We start from the raw sequence: 16,023 nt of genomic DNA, 5'->3' as shown, positions 1-16,023 counted from the left end.
CACCACCACCACCTCCATTTCCATCCCCATTACCTTACCCTCACATAAATCAAGTACATACTTTGAACTATGTTAGTGATTCAAATTAAACTCAGATATTTCAATGACCACCTAAGCATTGAAAAATAGAGATTTGTGTGTTTAAGCCCTGAACTACATGGACTACCTGAGTGGAATAGCCTCATCTGAATTCTATTCAGTCACCTCTGCCCTCTACGTTTTTCTTCTGAAATCTCTTTGTGTCGCAATACACTAACCTGCTAACTAGTCAAGCTGAATCCACGGAGAAAAGTCATTTCTAAGACTTTTATAAATGCTTATGTAGCAAATAGAATGGATTACTGTGATATTGACGCTACCATGTTCTTCAAAAAATCTGGCCCTGAGTACTGAAAGACTGTTTTAACTTCATTATCTACATGAAACATTTTTCTCATTATTCAGTATGATACTAAGTTATTTCTGCATTTTGCTCTCATTATTTTTAAGCAATTGTTGTTTCCAAGATTTGAAGTATTAACCGAACTGAACTGTAGTTTGGTTACAGATGCTTTGAGGGTTTTTAATTCCAAGCCACTAATGATATACTATAAATAATCCTGAACAGTGGTCCAGAATAACACCAAGTAATGGTTTTGAGATCTGAAGTCTGTGTGCAAGCTATGTAGATTATTCAAAATGTCATGTGACTGAAAACAAGGTGTTGTCACTCATGATATTCTTTGACATCCAAAGTCTTCCTGCAAGCTAATGGAGATTATTGGAAAAATTCGGTAATTTGTATATATAAGAATAAGTCTAAGGCTCATGTAAACAATCTCTTCCTGGTTTGAAAAACCTGTTCTGTTCTGTTCTCATTTGTAGTTTTAGTACCCATAGTGAAAATCCTGGCTTTCTTTTCAGGTTATTGTTTCTCCAGAATATCAGATCCACGTAATTTCATGGAATCTCACTTCCTTTTATTGTCAACTTAAATAATTGGATAATTTAAAACATTTTGCTCCATAAGAGCTTTACATATTTTTTTAAAAAGATCTAGCCATTTCCATAATGCTGACAATTCCACTTGCTTCTATTACTCTTGCCTGTCATAATTGCTGAGTAACTCAATACCTACTTACACTTGAGCTTCATTCCATTGAAGCACAGAAAATTATTTTACTAACTGTAACAGTGACATAATACTACCACTCCATATAAGGAGTTGATTCTATTTGGGCATTCCTATCACTTCTAATTTGTAACTAAGGTGGAACAGAAATCCTATCTTGGAATTTCTTTTATAAAATCCTGGTAACAGCTCTGTCATAACATTTATTAAGCAACATCCCAAGAAAAACATGAATATAATGGACATTTATTTGATAATTTATTGGAAAGAGCAAGCATAGAAGGAAGGAACCAAAATTAAAATTTGGAGTGCAAGTACTTGAATATGTAATTTTAAAGTACAGAACTATCATGGAGAATGAAGAGAAGAAACACTTATTCATTAATTCTTGTTTGCAGTCAACAAGGGTGGCCCATACTCTCATTTCCTTATTCAATGTATGTAAGCATGAAATTGCTTTTGCTGATGTTTTATACTGTGCATCAGAGAACTGAGCAAAAGAACAATATATGGGACATGGCCTTGAGGCAAATTACCATTGTACAACATGGCCAAGACACTGGTAGGATACTTTCCATCAAAGTAGTGATGTGGAAGTGGGAAGTGATTGTAAGAATTTGAGGCAGTACAGCTTAACTTTTACATTGAATTTTCCATATCAGAGGAAACAAACACAGGTAATGTAGACAACTGGACCAAATTTGCAAAGAAAGTGCCAGGACAGTCTCTCAGTTTAATTAGTCTATTAATCTGGATCCATTGGACAATCATTAGATCATCTGCTGTTCTCAGGAAGTGAAGATGTTTCTATTTTCTTATACTAATTATTAATGAGCCTATTGATCCTACTGTGATGAGAGATTTGTATGCTTTCAAGGCCATATTTGTCATTTGCTGAGACATTCTGATACTCAATGTCTAGTAACAAAAGAAATTAAATATTATTGGAGTAGTGAATACTAACTTTTGCTCACTCATTTTAATTTTGATCACTCACTGATAATTTTACTGTAATTATGCACAAGACTGTGAATGAATGAATGCTACCCAGAAAGTAAAAGGTGTTATAGACATGTGAAACAAATTATGAGAAATAATTTGTCAGGATTTGTCAGGATTTGAAGTCAGCATTTAAAATTGATGACTAGTGTGCATTCAAGTTCATAGTTTGCAGTTTCTCTCTTTAGGAGACAAAGTGATATTTTAGTGACACTTGTGTCCTGCTACCTCCAGCCTCTGTATAAGAACTGTACTTAGGTTATAATCCCAGGCTCCAGTTTTCATATAAATCCTCTTCCCATGAATTTTTCTTTTCTTTTTCTAATCCAGAATATGGGGTTGCCTATAGCTTTGTCTATCTTCAAATCAAGGAAATTTTTCTGGGAATATTAAGCTCACTGAAGTTAACAGATAGTGTTCCTTTGTTTCTTTCTGTTCTTATATAGGGGATGGTTTGGTTAACAGCTTTAGGAATGAAAAAATCAAAATTTTACAGGAACATTAGACTGAGTAACTGTGTTGAGTCAACATGAGATATACTTGGGGGCTAACATGGCCTGACAGCTGTGTCTCCTTTGAATGAATGAAACAGACTGTAGGGAGCTGCAGAAAACCGCACCCAAAAGATGGCGCCGGTTTCCGCCTTCCGCCAGCCCGACGGCGAGCGCTCTCTGTGGTAAACAACTCCAAATATGGTAAAGGTCATGTATCCTCTTAATTCTGCTTGGAGACAACCTATCCTGGCGTGCCACGTAGGGTTAGGTGATTGGTAGATGTAGACTATATCAGGCCCCGTCTCCCTCGGCCTGGGGCCGCCGCCTCCATTATACATTGTACAAAGCAAAGAGGTTCCCGATTAAACTGTGTTTGAAGAAGATTCCTCGGTGTGGCGTCTTTCTTGCTGGTCAAGGGTGGACGCCGCAACAGACGTTAAGACACTCAAAATATGTCAGTCATCCCTGGAAACAATGATCTAGCTAAATGAATCTTCAGTTAAAGTGATTCCTGCATCAACTGGGGCAAAAGTCCATTCTTAAGTCAGGGCATCATGATATCTAATAATGTATCTATTCAAATTATCATCTTAGGTGATACACAAGAACCATTTTATCATATTCTGTTCTCAAGAGTGCCACTGTAGCTATAAAGTCAGGTAAACTCTTAGCAAAGGTTGGTACAACTCCTCTGGCAGAGTGTATCAATACAAAACATAAGGGGAATAATAGTTGTTCTTCAAATTAAAAGTAGAACACAACAATGCATCTTAGATGGAGTACACTTTTGATTGTCTTCCTGATATTTGAGATTAATACTTTTAATTATATCCTAATGCTTAAGAAGCAATAAAGCCATTTAGTGTAATGGATTTTCAAAAATTATATAGCAGTAACTGGAAAAGCATATTTCCATAGCCAACACATTGAACAGAATCTGGAAATCTATTTCAAATGAAAATTTGTAGATATTTTCCCACAATTATTGCATTGTAATTTTATGATAAGACATACATTCTGTCTTAGGATGCTCTCATGTGTTTAAGGTTGAGAGAAGATTAATATGCAGTTATAGAAGCACATATTACAGTGAAATAACTCATTCTGTTTCTATCAGAAATTGATAAAAACACACAAAATGTCCAGAGCAGGGGGAAATTCACAGGTATAGCAAGTACAGTTTTATTTGGAAAATTTAATATTGGTCAGCAATGAAAATAGAGAAAAACACTGTTGTTGTTGAACTTTGAAATTTATAATCCAAAATTTATTATTAAAATATTAAGTCATGTTTTGATTTATAAATAACAAGTGGAGCATTTTAATATAGTTTTAAATGGGTAAAAGGGAAAACACTCAGGTTTTTTAACCAAATCAATTTTTAAAAATCAATATTTACACAATTAGGAAAAAGATCTATTTGTAGACTATTTGATGTGCAAGCATGAGGTACTGAGTACCAGAATTTACATTAAACACCCAGCAGATTGCATACTTGTATTCCAAGGGCTGGGGAAGGAAATTCAAATGGATCCCTTGGGTCTCACTGGCCAACCATCCTAGATTAATTAATGAATCTCAGGTAGGTGGGATATCTCTTAGCCAATAAATAAATAAATAACACATTTGATCAAGAATTAATAGGCACCATAAAGTATAACGATTTATGTTAGTTGTCCAATTTCCCAATGAAGTGGCACAGACTAATTGTTTATCAGGAAACAGGACCCATCTTTCCTAATTGGATACACCAATGACAAATAATATATACTACCTTCAGGAAAATGGATAGGAAAAAGTATTCCAAATAGAACAGGCAAGCAGGTGTATCCATTGTAAAACCCAGGTACATATAGAGTATTCCACCTTAATGCTAAATAATACATGCTCTTCTCATTTGTTCATTGAAATTTCTTCAAATGAGAACACATAAGACAAAAAGAAAATTTCATAAAATATGGGGAAATTACAATCACACTCTAAATTCTATCTGACCACCATGGCTTAAAAGTGAATATACACAACGAAAGAAAGAACAGAAAGTATGAAAATTCATGGAAGCTAAACAGCACACTACTGAACTACAATGGAAGAAATCAAGAAAGAATCCTTTATGGAATCCTTTATCTACATGGAATCCTTTATCTACATGGAATCCTTTATCTACAGTTTCTTTTAGGATATTTAGGATTCTCTTAGATTCTCTAACTCCTTGTCAAATTTATCATTCATATACTGTCTTATTTAGGGTTTCTATGGCTTGAAGAGACACTATGACCATGTCAACTGTTATAAAGGAAAATAGTTAAAGGATGCTTCACTTATAGTTCAGAGGTTCAGCATATTATCATCATAGTGGGACGTGGCCACATATAGGTAAACACAGTGCTGGAGAAGGAGCTGAAAGTCCTACATCTTGAATGCAACAGGAAGTGATCTGAGACACTCACAATATCTTGAGCATATATGAGACTTCAAAGCCTGCCTCCACAGTGACACAGTTCCTTCCATAAGACCACACCTACTCTACAAGGCCACACCTCCCATTACTCCCATTAGTGCCACTCACTTTGGAGCCATTTTCTTTTAAACCACCACATATAGCTGAGTTTTGGGGGGAAAAACAAAAGCAAAACAAAACACCACATATAAATTGTCTCAATAATTGTCTATTTTTTCAATATTTTATTCAAGTTTTATTTTAAGTGATGTTAATTACAGCATTTGAAGGGGAGAAGATAATTCCACACAAAATGGAATACTCTGTAATGTACCCATTAAATTGCTAAAAAAAAATATAGTGGTGAGGCTATAATAGATGTCATTTTTTATCCCTAGTGTTGTCATGGTGTGACTGAAATCACCTACCCAACTTAAAGCTAGAGATCCTGGTGTAATGGCAAAGGAAAACAGGGAGAGAGAATTGAAAGAGGGAAGGGAAGGGAAGGGAAAACACACCACAAGGAAAAAGTAAGTCCTGAATGATTGGCTCCATCATGCTCAGGTTGACATGCTGTCTTGTACCCTGTCTTGATATCAGCATTTTTTTCTCAGGGTTAGGTGAGAAGGATGAGTCAAAGGACAGCTTCAGTCCATGGGCTAGCTGGTCTTCCACAGCAATCTCATACCCAGGGTGTTGTCTGTGTTCCACTTCTCTGTAATTGTCAGCCCATACTCGGTCCGTCTGTACTTGGTTTCCAGGCTGCTGTTCACTACCTTGGTGGTCTCTGTTCTGGTGGAGCCTGAGCTGATAAATTCCAATCCATTCTCAGACTTCATTTTCACGTCAAGTTTTATTAAGACAAAGCAGTAGCCCTTTGTGAAAACATCCCTGGCAGACTTGCCAAGATCAACATATGTGGGGGGCACAGCCATCTTCTTGGTGGCGGTAAGGCAGGAGCAGGGCAGCTACCTCGGGGGCTGAGGGAATGAGGCTGGGAGTGCAGGGCTTAATTGTCTATTATTATTCTCTCAGGCAATGCAGTTTTCTTTTGAATTCTTTTTCAGGCAATACAGTTTTCTTTTGTTTGGGATTCTGATGATATAGAAGTCTTAGGTTTCTTTGGAGATATCCGGTTACCTTATTTGTTCATTTCCTTATGCCACTAATTTTTTTTGTCTGTTTGGTAGATCATATATTTGCCTACACTAATTTTGTATCATTTTAAAAAGCCTTTTTGTTTTTCTTGTGGGTGTCCCCTAGTCATTAATTAGTTAGCTTTATGACTCAAGGAGGTGATGTCTTCAGGAACAGGATCTCACCCTCAAAGTTGTGGGTGATAACCAGAACAATGGTGATAGCAGATGAGTCTACCAGATCTCAACTCTCCAACAATTCCCAAATAATTAAACCATTCCTGGCATTGAGTTTCTTATTTATTAGTTTCTGGTGTTTCATACACACACACACACACACACACACAGAGAGAGAGAGGACACAGAGAGAGAGAGAGAGAGAGACAGAGAGAGAGACAGAGACAGAAAGACAGAGAGACAGAGAGACAGAGAGAGACACTATGTTATGGTAAACCAATTTTAACATTCACTGTCTATGTCTGTCTCCCCTCTCATCCCAACACACATATACGTATATGGTAGCTTTTAAAGTAGTTGATATACATATATATTTCTTAAACGTTTTCAATAATATCTATTTTGGTCTTCCACTGTGAAGGTATGAATTCCAGGCATGCCTATTCAGCCACCTTGCTGAAGTTTCTGTTGTTAAAATCTGAAACTAAGATTTCATCAAAAAGTCTTAAGTTGTGCAGGGTTTCAGTATGTATGTATGTATGTATGTATGTATGTATGTATGTATATATGTATGTATATATGTATGTGCTGTTTTTTGGCTTTCCCAGTCAGGGTTTCTCTGTGGCTTTGGAGGCTGTCCTGGTACTAGCTCTTGTAGAACAGGCTGGTCTCGAACTCACAGAGATCCACCTGCCTCTGCCTCCTGAGTGCTGAGACTAAAGGGGTGTGCCACCAACACCCAGCTTCAAAATATATTTTATATTATAAAAACTCTAATGAACAAATTAACCTTCTCAAGGAAGCTTAGAAGTCAAATAGAAACCTAGCTTCAGGGGCTGCATCAATGACTGGTTTCGCTGGCTGCTTTTCCAGATGGCTAGGTCTTGATTCCCAGCATCCTGGTGGTGGCTAAAAGCCTTCTGTACCTCTCATACCAGGAAATCTGATCCTTATGATACTTTTCAAAGACTCTTGCAAATGTATCATGAATATCAGCATAAGACTGGAAATACTGAAACGGATAGAGTAGAACTTAGACTTACTACCATAGCAGGTACTTTCTAAATAGGACTCCAAAAGTAAAGGGGGAAAAAAACACCATGGATAAATGATATCCCATGAAAATTACAAGTTTCTACACAGCAAAGTAAATTTCCAGTCCAGTGAAGTTGCAGTGAACAAAATGGGAGAACATGTTTGTCAGTGTATATCTCACAGAGGATTACTATCTAGAATATACAAAGTATTAAAAACTAAGCACCAAAAAATGAACAAACCAATTAAAATGGAAATAAACAGAAAGTTTGAAAGATGGGAAGAAAGAAAGAAGGGTAGAGAGGAAAGGAAGAAGGAAGGAAGGAAGGAAGGAAGGAAGGAAGGAAGGAAGGAAGGAAGGAAGGAAGGAAGAGAAAGATGGCAGGTAAACACTTTGAAGGTATTCAAAGTCTTTAGTTAGTAGATGAATGCAGATTAAAACCATCTACTGAAGTCAATTTTATATAACCATGACTACAAGTCACAATGAATGCTGACATGGTTTTGGAGAAATGGCTACTTTTATGTACTGTTGGCAATGTAGTATGGGAAATTTGTAAACCAGTTTGGATGTTTCTACAAAGAATCTAAAAATAAGTCTATAATAAGATCCAGTTATACCACTCCAGGACATGTGCCCAAGAAACTTTATATCTTTCTACAGAGAGGATGCTTGCATATCCATGTTTATTGGTAATCTATTCTCTGTAAGAAGAGATGAAAGCAACCTAGGTGTGCATCAACTGATAAATGGAAATGAAAAGGTGATACATATGCACAAGGAAGTGTTAACACTAAATAAAAATGAAGTCATGACAATTTCAAGTAAATGTATAGAGCTGACAAAAATTTAGACTCAATGAGCTACTCTGTCCAAAGAAAAATTTTGCATGTACTATTTCATATATAGGGCTTTGCCTCAAAACTTTCATTTTACATGTTTAACCTGGAGAGCATGTAGAAGCTAGGAATTTAGAACTGGGGAATTATCAAGAGGGTATTTTGGGAGAGAAAATATAATTAAATATAAGATAATTTAAGTAGAGGAGGAAGACTGTGGATAAAGGGCTCAAGCATGAAGGGAGTAATGGGGATGTGGAAACTAGGAGGCAGTGGAAAGTAAAATAAAAATGAAGTGTGCATGATGGAACTACTTGGGAAGCTATGGTCTCACACTACAATTTAAAAAAAATAAGTAGTGGAACATGCAGGATTTTGATCTTGCTCTTTGTTGTTCACCATAGCTAGTTGGTAAAATCTGTTTTTTTCTTTTAAACTTTTTAAACTTCTATTTATTAGTTCAAATTAGGAACAACCTTGCTTCACATGTCAATTCCTTCTCCCTCTCCCTCCTGTCCCCCTACACCTCCCCCTCCCCCCACCTACCTCCCACCCCATTTACCCTCCACTCCCCAGGTAGGGTAAGGCCCTTGATGGGGGTTGCCCAAAGTCCACCACATCATCCTGGGCTGGGCCTAGGCCCTCTACCAGGTGTCTAGGCTGAAAGAGCATACCTTCACATGGGATGGGCTCTCAAAGTCCCTCCTTACACCAAGGAAAGTGCTAATCCAATACCAAGGGGCCCCTAGAGTGCAGAGGCCTCCTAATTGACATCCATGTTCAGGGGTCTGGATCAGTCCTTTACTGGCCTCCCAGAAAGCAGTCTGGGGTCCATGTGCTCCCTCTAGTTCAGGCCAGCTGTTTCTGTGGGTTTCACCAGCCTGGTACTGACCCCTTTGATCTTCATTCCTCACTCTCTGCAACTAAGTTCCAGAGTTTAGTTCTGTGTATATCTATAGATGTCTGCCTCTGCTTCCATCAGCCACTGGATGAGGGCTCTAGGGTGGAATAAAAAGTAGTTATCAGTCTCATTATAGGGGAAGGGCACTTAGGTTCTCCTCTCAACCATTACCTAGATTGTCAGTTCATATCATCCTTATAGGTCACCAGAAATCTCCCTAGTGCCAGATGTCTCGTGGGACCTATAATGACTCCCTCTAATATGGTATCTCTCATTGTACTCTCCTCTATTCTTCCCCCAACTCAAAATGCCTGCTCTAGCATTTCCTCCTCTCCTCTACTCTTCCTCTCATTCTGGCAGCTCCCTCTGCCCTACCCTCATGCTCCCAATTAGCTCAGAAGTTCCTGCCCCTACCCATTCCCTGGAGTCCATGCATTTTTCCCTTAGAGTCCTTCTTGTTTCCTAGTTTCTTTGGCGAAGAGGATTGTAAGCTGGTAGTCCTTAACTCTATCTCTAAAATTCATATATGAGTGAGTACATACCATATTTGTCTTTGTGTTACTTGGTTACCTCACTAAGGATGGTTTCTTCTAGTTTCATCCATTTGCCTGTGAATTTCAAGATTCCATTGCTTTTTCCTGCTGACTAGTACTGCATTGTATAAATGTACCACATTTTCTCTATCCATTCTTCAGTTGAGGGGCATCTAGGTTGCTTCCAGGTTCTGGCGATTACAAACAATGCAGCTATGAACATCGTTGAACATATGTCCTTTTTGTATGAACATGCATTATCTAGGTACATGCCCAAGAGAGGAATTGCTGGATCTTGAGTTAGACTGATTCCCGTTTTTCTGAGCCACTGCCATACTGGTTTCAAAACTGGTCTTACAAGTTTGTACTCCCACCAGCAATGGAGGAGTGTATCTTTTTCTCCACATCTTCCCCAGCATAGATTGTCATTGGTGTTTTTCAGTTTAGCAATTCTGGCCAGTGTAAGATTGTATCTCAGCATTGTTTTGAGTTGCATTTCTCTGATAGCCAAGGATTTTGAACATTTTCTTAAGTGTCTTTCAACCATTTCAGATTCCTCTGTTGAGATTTCTCTATTTAGTTCTGTACCCCACATTTTAATTTCATTGTTTGGTTTTTTGGTGGCTAGCTTCTTGAGTTCATTGTATATTTTGGTGATCAGCCCTCTGTCAGATGTGGGTTTGGTGAATATCTTTACCCATTCTGTGGGCTTGCATTTTTGTCTTACTGACTGTGTACTTTGCCTTACAGAAGCTTCTCAGTTTCAGGAGGTCCCATTTATTAATTGTAGATATCAGTGTCTGTGCTACTGGTGTTATATTTAGGAAGCAATCTGTACCAATAAGTTCAAGGGTATCTCCAACTTTCTCTTCTAGAAGATTCAGTGTGTCTGGATTTATGTTGAGATCTTTGATCCTTTTGGACTTAGGTTTTGTGCATGGTGACAAATATGGATGTATCTGCAAACTTCTGCATGTCCGAATCCAGTTGTGCCAGCACCATTTGTTGAAGATGCTATCTTTCATTCATTGTAGAGATTTAGCATCTTTGTCAAAAATAAGATGATTGTAGGTGTGTGGGTTAATATCAGGGTTTTCAATTCAATTCCATTGGTCTATCTCTGCCAATATGAAGTCATTTTCAGAACTATGGCTCTATAATAGAGCTTGAAGTCAGGGATGGTGATGCCTCCAGAAGACCCTTTATTGTACAGAGTTGTTTGGGTTTCCTTTTTTTCCCATAAACTTGAGTATTGTTCTTTCATGGTCTGTGAAGAACTGTGTTGGAATTTTGATGGGGATTGCGTTGAATCTGTAGATTGCTTTTGGCAAGATTGCCATTTTTAGTATGTTGATTCTACCTATCCAAGAGCATGGGAGATCTTTCCATTTTCTGGTATCTTCTTTTTTCTCTCTTTAAAGCCTCAAAGTTCTTACTGTTCTTTCATTTTTTTTTCTTGGTGTTACCCCAAGATATTTTATATTGCTTGTGCATATTATGAGGGCTGATGTTTCTTTTATTTCATTCTCATTGGATTTATCATATGTATCTATTAGGGCTACTGATATTTTGAGTTAATTTTGTATCTGTTACTTTGCTGAAGGTGTTTATCAGCTTTAGGAGTTCTCTGGTAGAGTTTTACGGGTCACTTATCCAGACTATCATGTCATCTGCAAATAGTGATAGTTTGACTACTTCCTTTCCAATTTGTATCCCTTTGATCTCCTTTTCTTGTCTTATTGCTCTAGCTAGAAATTCAAGTACAATATTGAAGAGATATGGAGAGAGTGGGCAGCCGTGTCTTTTTCCTGATTTTAGAGGAATCAATTTGAGATTCTATCCATTTATTTTGATGTTGGCTATTGATTCGGGATATATTACTTTTATCATGTTTAGATATATTCCTGTTCTCTCCAAGATCTTTATCATGAAGGGAAGTTGGATTTTGTCAAAGGCTTTTTCAGCATCTAGTGAGATAATTATGTGGTTTTTTTCTTTTTCACTTTGTTTTCATGGTGGATTCCATTGATGGATTTTCGTATATTGAGCCATCCTTGCATCCCTTGGATGAAGCCTATTTGATCATAGTGGATGATTTTTCTGATGTGATCTTGGATTTGATTTGCCAATATTTTGTTGAGTATTTTTGCATTGAAGCTCATGAGGGATATTGGTTAGTAGTTTTCTTGTTTAGTTGTATCTTTGTATGGTTTGGCTATCAAAAGTGATTGTAACCTCATAAAAAGAGTTTGGCAATGTTCCTTCTGCTTATATTGTGTGAAACAATTTGAGGAGTACTGGCATTAGCTCTTGTTTCATTTCTGGTAGAGTTCTGCAGTATAGCTATCTGGCCCTGGGTTTTTTTTTTGGTTGGGAGACTTTGCATGATTGCTTCTATTTCATTAGTGGTTATGGGTGGATTTAAACTGCTTATCTGTTTTTTTATTTAATTTTGGTAAGTGTTATCTATCCAGTAAATTGTACATTTCCTTTAGATTTTCAAATTTGTGCAGTACAGGTTTTCAAAGTATGACCTGATGATTCTCTGGATTTCCTCAGTGTCTGTTGTTATATCCCGCTTTTTGTTTCTCATTTTGTTAATTATCATGCTCTCTATCTGCTTTTGGTTAGTTTGTATAGAGTTTTGTCTATCTTGTTGAAATCATTAAAGAACCAACTCTTTGTTCATTGATTCTTTGTAATGTTTTCCTAATTTCTACCTTTATTGATTTCAGCCCTCAGTTTGATTATTTCCTGGTGTCTACTCCTCCATAGTGAGTTTGCTTTTTTTTGCTCTAAAGCTTTCAGCTGTTCTGTCAAGTCTATAGTGTGACTTTTCTCCAGTTTCTTCATGTGGGCACTTAGTGCTATTTACTTTCCTGTTAGCACTGCTTTCAGAATGTCCCATAAGTTTGGGTATGTTGTATCTACATTCTCATTAATTTATAGGAAGTCTTTAATTTCTTTTATTATTTCTTCTGCAACTCAGAAATGGTGCAATTGGGTGTTATTCAATTTGCACGAGTTTGTAGGTTTTCTGCAATTTGTATTCATGTTGAATTCTAACTTTAAAGCATGATGATATGATAAAATATAGGTGGTTATTTCAATTCTTTTGTATTTGTAGAGGTTTGTTTTGTTGCCAACTATGTGGTCAATTTTAGAGAAGGTTCCATATGGCTCTGAGAAGAAGGTATTTTCTTTTGTGTTTGGATAGAATGTTCTATAGATATCTATTAAACCCAGTTGGGTCATAACTTCTGTTAGATCCTTTGATTCTTTATTAAATTTCTGTCTGGTGGTGTTGTCTACTGGTCAAAGCAGGTTGTTGAAGTCTCCTACTATAAGTGTGTGTGATTTTATATGTGGTTTGAGCTTTAGTAATATTTCTTTTACAAATGTGGCTGTCTTTTTATTTGGGGCATACATATTCAGAATTGAGACTTCATCTTGATGGACTTTTCCTGTGATGAGTATGAAATGCCCTTCTTCATCTCTGTTGATTGATTTTAGTCTAAAGTCTAATTTTTTTACATATTAGGATTGCTACATCAGGTTGTTTCTTGGGTCCATTTGATAGGAAAATTTTTTCCCAACCCTTTATTCTGAGGTAATGCCTGTCTTTGAAGTTGATGTGTGTTTCTTTTATACAGCAGAAGGATGGATTCTGTCTTCGTATCCATTCTGTTAGCCTGTATCTTTTTTATGGGCAGGTTAAGACCATTGACATTTAGGGATATTAATGTCCATTGATTGTTGGTTCTTTTTTGTTTGGGGCTTATAGTTGGAGGTGTCATTGTGTGTGAATTTTGCCCTCCTGTTTCTTTTTGTGTTTGGTAAAATTGGATGATCTCTTGCCTATGTTTTTGTGAGTGTAGTTATGTTCATTGGGTTGGAGTTTTCCTTCCAGAACTTTCTGTAGTGCTGGATTTGTGGATAGGTATTGCTTTACGTCTGTTTTTGTCATGGAATATCTTGTTTTCTCCATCTATAGTGATTGAAAGTTTTGCTGGGTACAGTAGTCTGGGTTGTCATCTATGCTCCCTTAGTGTTTGTATCTATCCAGGACCTTCTGGCTTTCAAAGTTTCCTTTGAGAAATCAGGAGTGATTCTGATAGGTCTGCCTTTATATGTTACTTGGCCTTTTCATTTGCTGCTCTTAATATTTTCTCTTTATTCTGTAGGTTTGGTGTTTTGATTATTATGTGTCGAATTTTTTTGTCCAGTCTGTTTGGTGTTCTGAAGCTTCTTGTACTTTTGTAGCCATATCCTTCTGTAGGTTGTGGAAGTTTTCTTCTATGATATTGTGAATATGTTTTCTGTACCTTTGATCTCTATTTTTTCACTTTCTTCTATACCTATTATTCTTTTTTAATTTTTATTTTATTTTATTAGTTCAAATTAGACATAAGCTTGCTTCAGATTTCAATCCATTCTCCCTCTTCCTCCCCTCCCCCCAACATCCCACCTGCCCCTAGCCATCCCCTCTCCACTCCCCAGGCAGGTTAAGGCCCTCAAAAGGGGCCCCCCAAAGTCTACCACATCATCCTGGGCCAAGCCTAGTCCCTTCCTCATGTGTCCATGTACCTATTATTCTTAGGTTTGGCCTTTTCACGGTGTCCCATATTTCCTGGATATTTTGTGTTAGTGATTTGTTAGACTAGAGATTTTCTTTGGTCGATGTCTATATATCATCAAGTGAGTCTTCAACAACTGAGATTCTTTCTTCCATCTCTTGAACTCTATTGGTTATACTCATGTCTTTAGTTCCTGATTGTTTATCCATCCTTTCTCTTTCCAGCATCCCCTTGTTCTTTGTTTTCTTTATTGTGTCCTTTTCAGCTTTCATGCCTTGAAGTGTTTCAAGTGCTTCCTTCACTTGTTTGGTTGTTTTTTCTTGGCTTTCTTTAGATTCTTTAAGAGATTTGTTTACTTCTTGAATTTTTTGGTTTCTCTTTTCCTCCATTTCATGTAATTCTTTGCTTGTTTTTTCTTCTATTTCTTTAAGGGATTTTCTTGTTTCCTCTTTAAAGGTCTCTATCATCTTCCTAGGATAATTTTTGAGGTCCACTTCTTCTTCTTCCTCTGTGTTGGGCTTTTCAGATCTTGCTGGTGTAGAGTCCCTAGATTCTGATTGTGTCATATTGGTCTTTCTGTTGTTAAGTGTGTTCTCACTCTGTCTTCTACGCATCCCTCTTCCAGTGAGTTCAGGTGGGGTCTCTCCCTCTTTCAGTTGGCAGGTGGAGTGCTCATCCTCTGGTGGCAGCCGGATAGCAGAGGGTGGTGGGTGGACAAGGGTACAGTCTGTCCTGACTCAGGGTGGTCCTCCCCGGTCTGGGCAGATGGGCAGGTTCACTCTTGTGGGGGGGGTCATGTAGAAATGAGCAGGGGTTGATGGGGAGGTTGGGGGGGCAGATCAGGGGACAGACTCACCTGAGCCTTGGGCTCCCGCCACAGGACAGAGGGCCTAGTTGGTAAAAACTTATTGTTGAAGACAATGGCTTACTTTGTTTGAAAGGAATATAGAAGTCAATCTTCAAATGACAAGAAAACTATCTCCCTCCTGGATAGAGTTTGTGGTGCTAAAAGTTGCTGTGTAGTTTGCTGGGAAAGAAATAATATAAATGATTTTTTTTCTTTCCTGAGCTTCAGGGATCATCTGAGAAAGGGTGGTGGAAAGTAAGATACAGAAGATGAAGAGGAGTCCTGGGAAATGTCCAGGAGACATGGCATTGTTAATGCAGGTGTCAAAATGATGCATCAGGACTTAACCTGCACAAGACCTACAGAGAAAAAAAATTTCATCAGGCAAACAAAGGGGTCAAGACCATTCTGGGAAAACCCACGGAAAAAGCTGATCTGAGCAAGTGGAGCTCATGGATCCCATCCAGACAGCTGGGGAACCAGCATAGGATGAAAGCACGGCCCTTGATCTTGGGTGACAGTTAGGAGGACTGGGCAGTCATTGGGGTCTCTTGCAGCGGAACAAGTATTTATTCCTAGTTCATGAATGGACTTGGGAGCCCATTCCCCCATGGAGGGATACTCTTTCAGCCTAAATTCACGGGCAATAGCTTAGGTCCTGCCCCAAATGAAGTGGCAGACTTTTATGATACCTCATGGAAGGCCTCATCCTCCCTGGGGAGTGGATGGGGAGTGGGATAGGGAGGAGAGAGGTGGATCAGTGGGTGCCATGGGAGGATGGGAAGGAGAGAGAACTGGGATTGATATGTAAAATAAGATTCTTTCTAATTTAAATTTAAGAAGTTAAAAAATAGATTACATAGTAATAATAAAACAATTAAAAACTTTCATCAGGAATGGGAAATTGTCGCAGGAGACTCCACTATTACCTGA

The sequence above is a fragment of the Cricetulus griseus genome (genome assembly GCF_003668045.3).
Source record: "Cricetulus griseus strain 17A/GY chromosome 1 unlocalized genomic scaffold, alternate assembly CriGri-PICRH-1.0 chr1_1, whole genome shotgun sequence".
Lineage (NCBI taxonomy): Eukaryota > Metazoa > Chordata > Mammalia > Rodentia > Cricetidae > Cricetulus > Cricetulus griseus.
The sequence above is the reverse complement of the archived record's forward strand: the minus strand, read 5'-3'. Positions refer to the sequence as shown.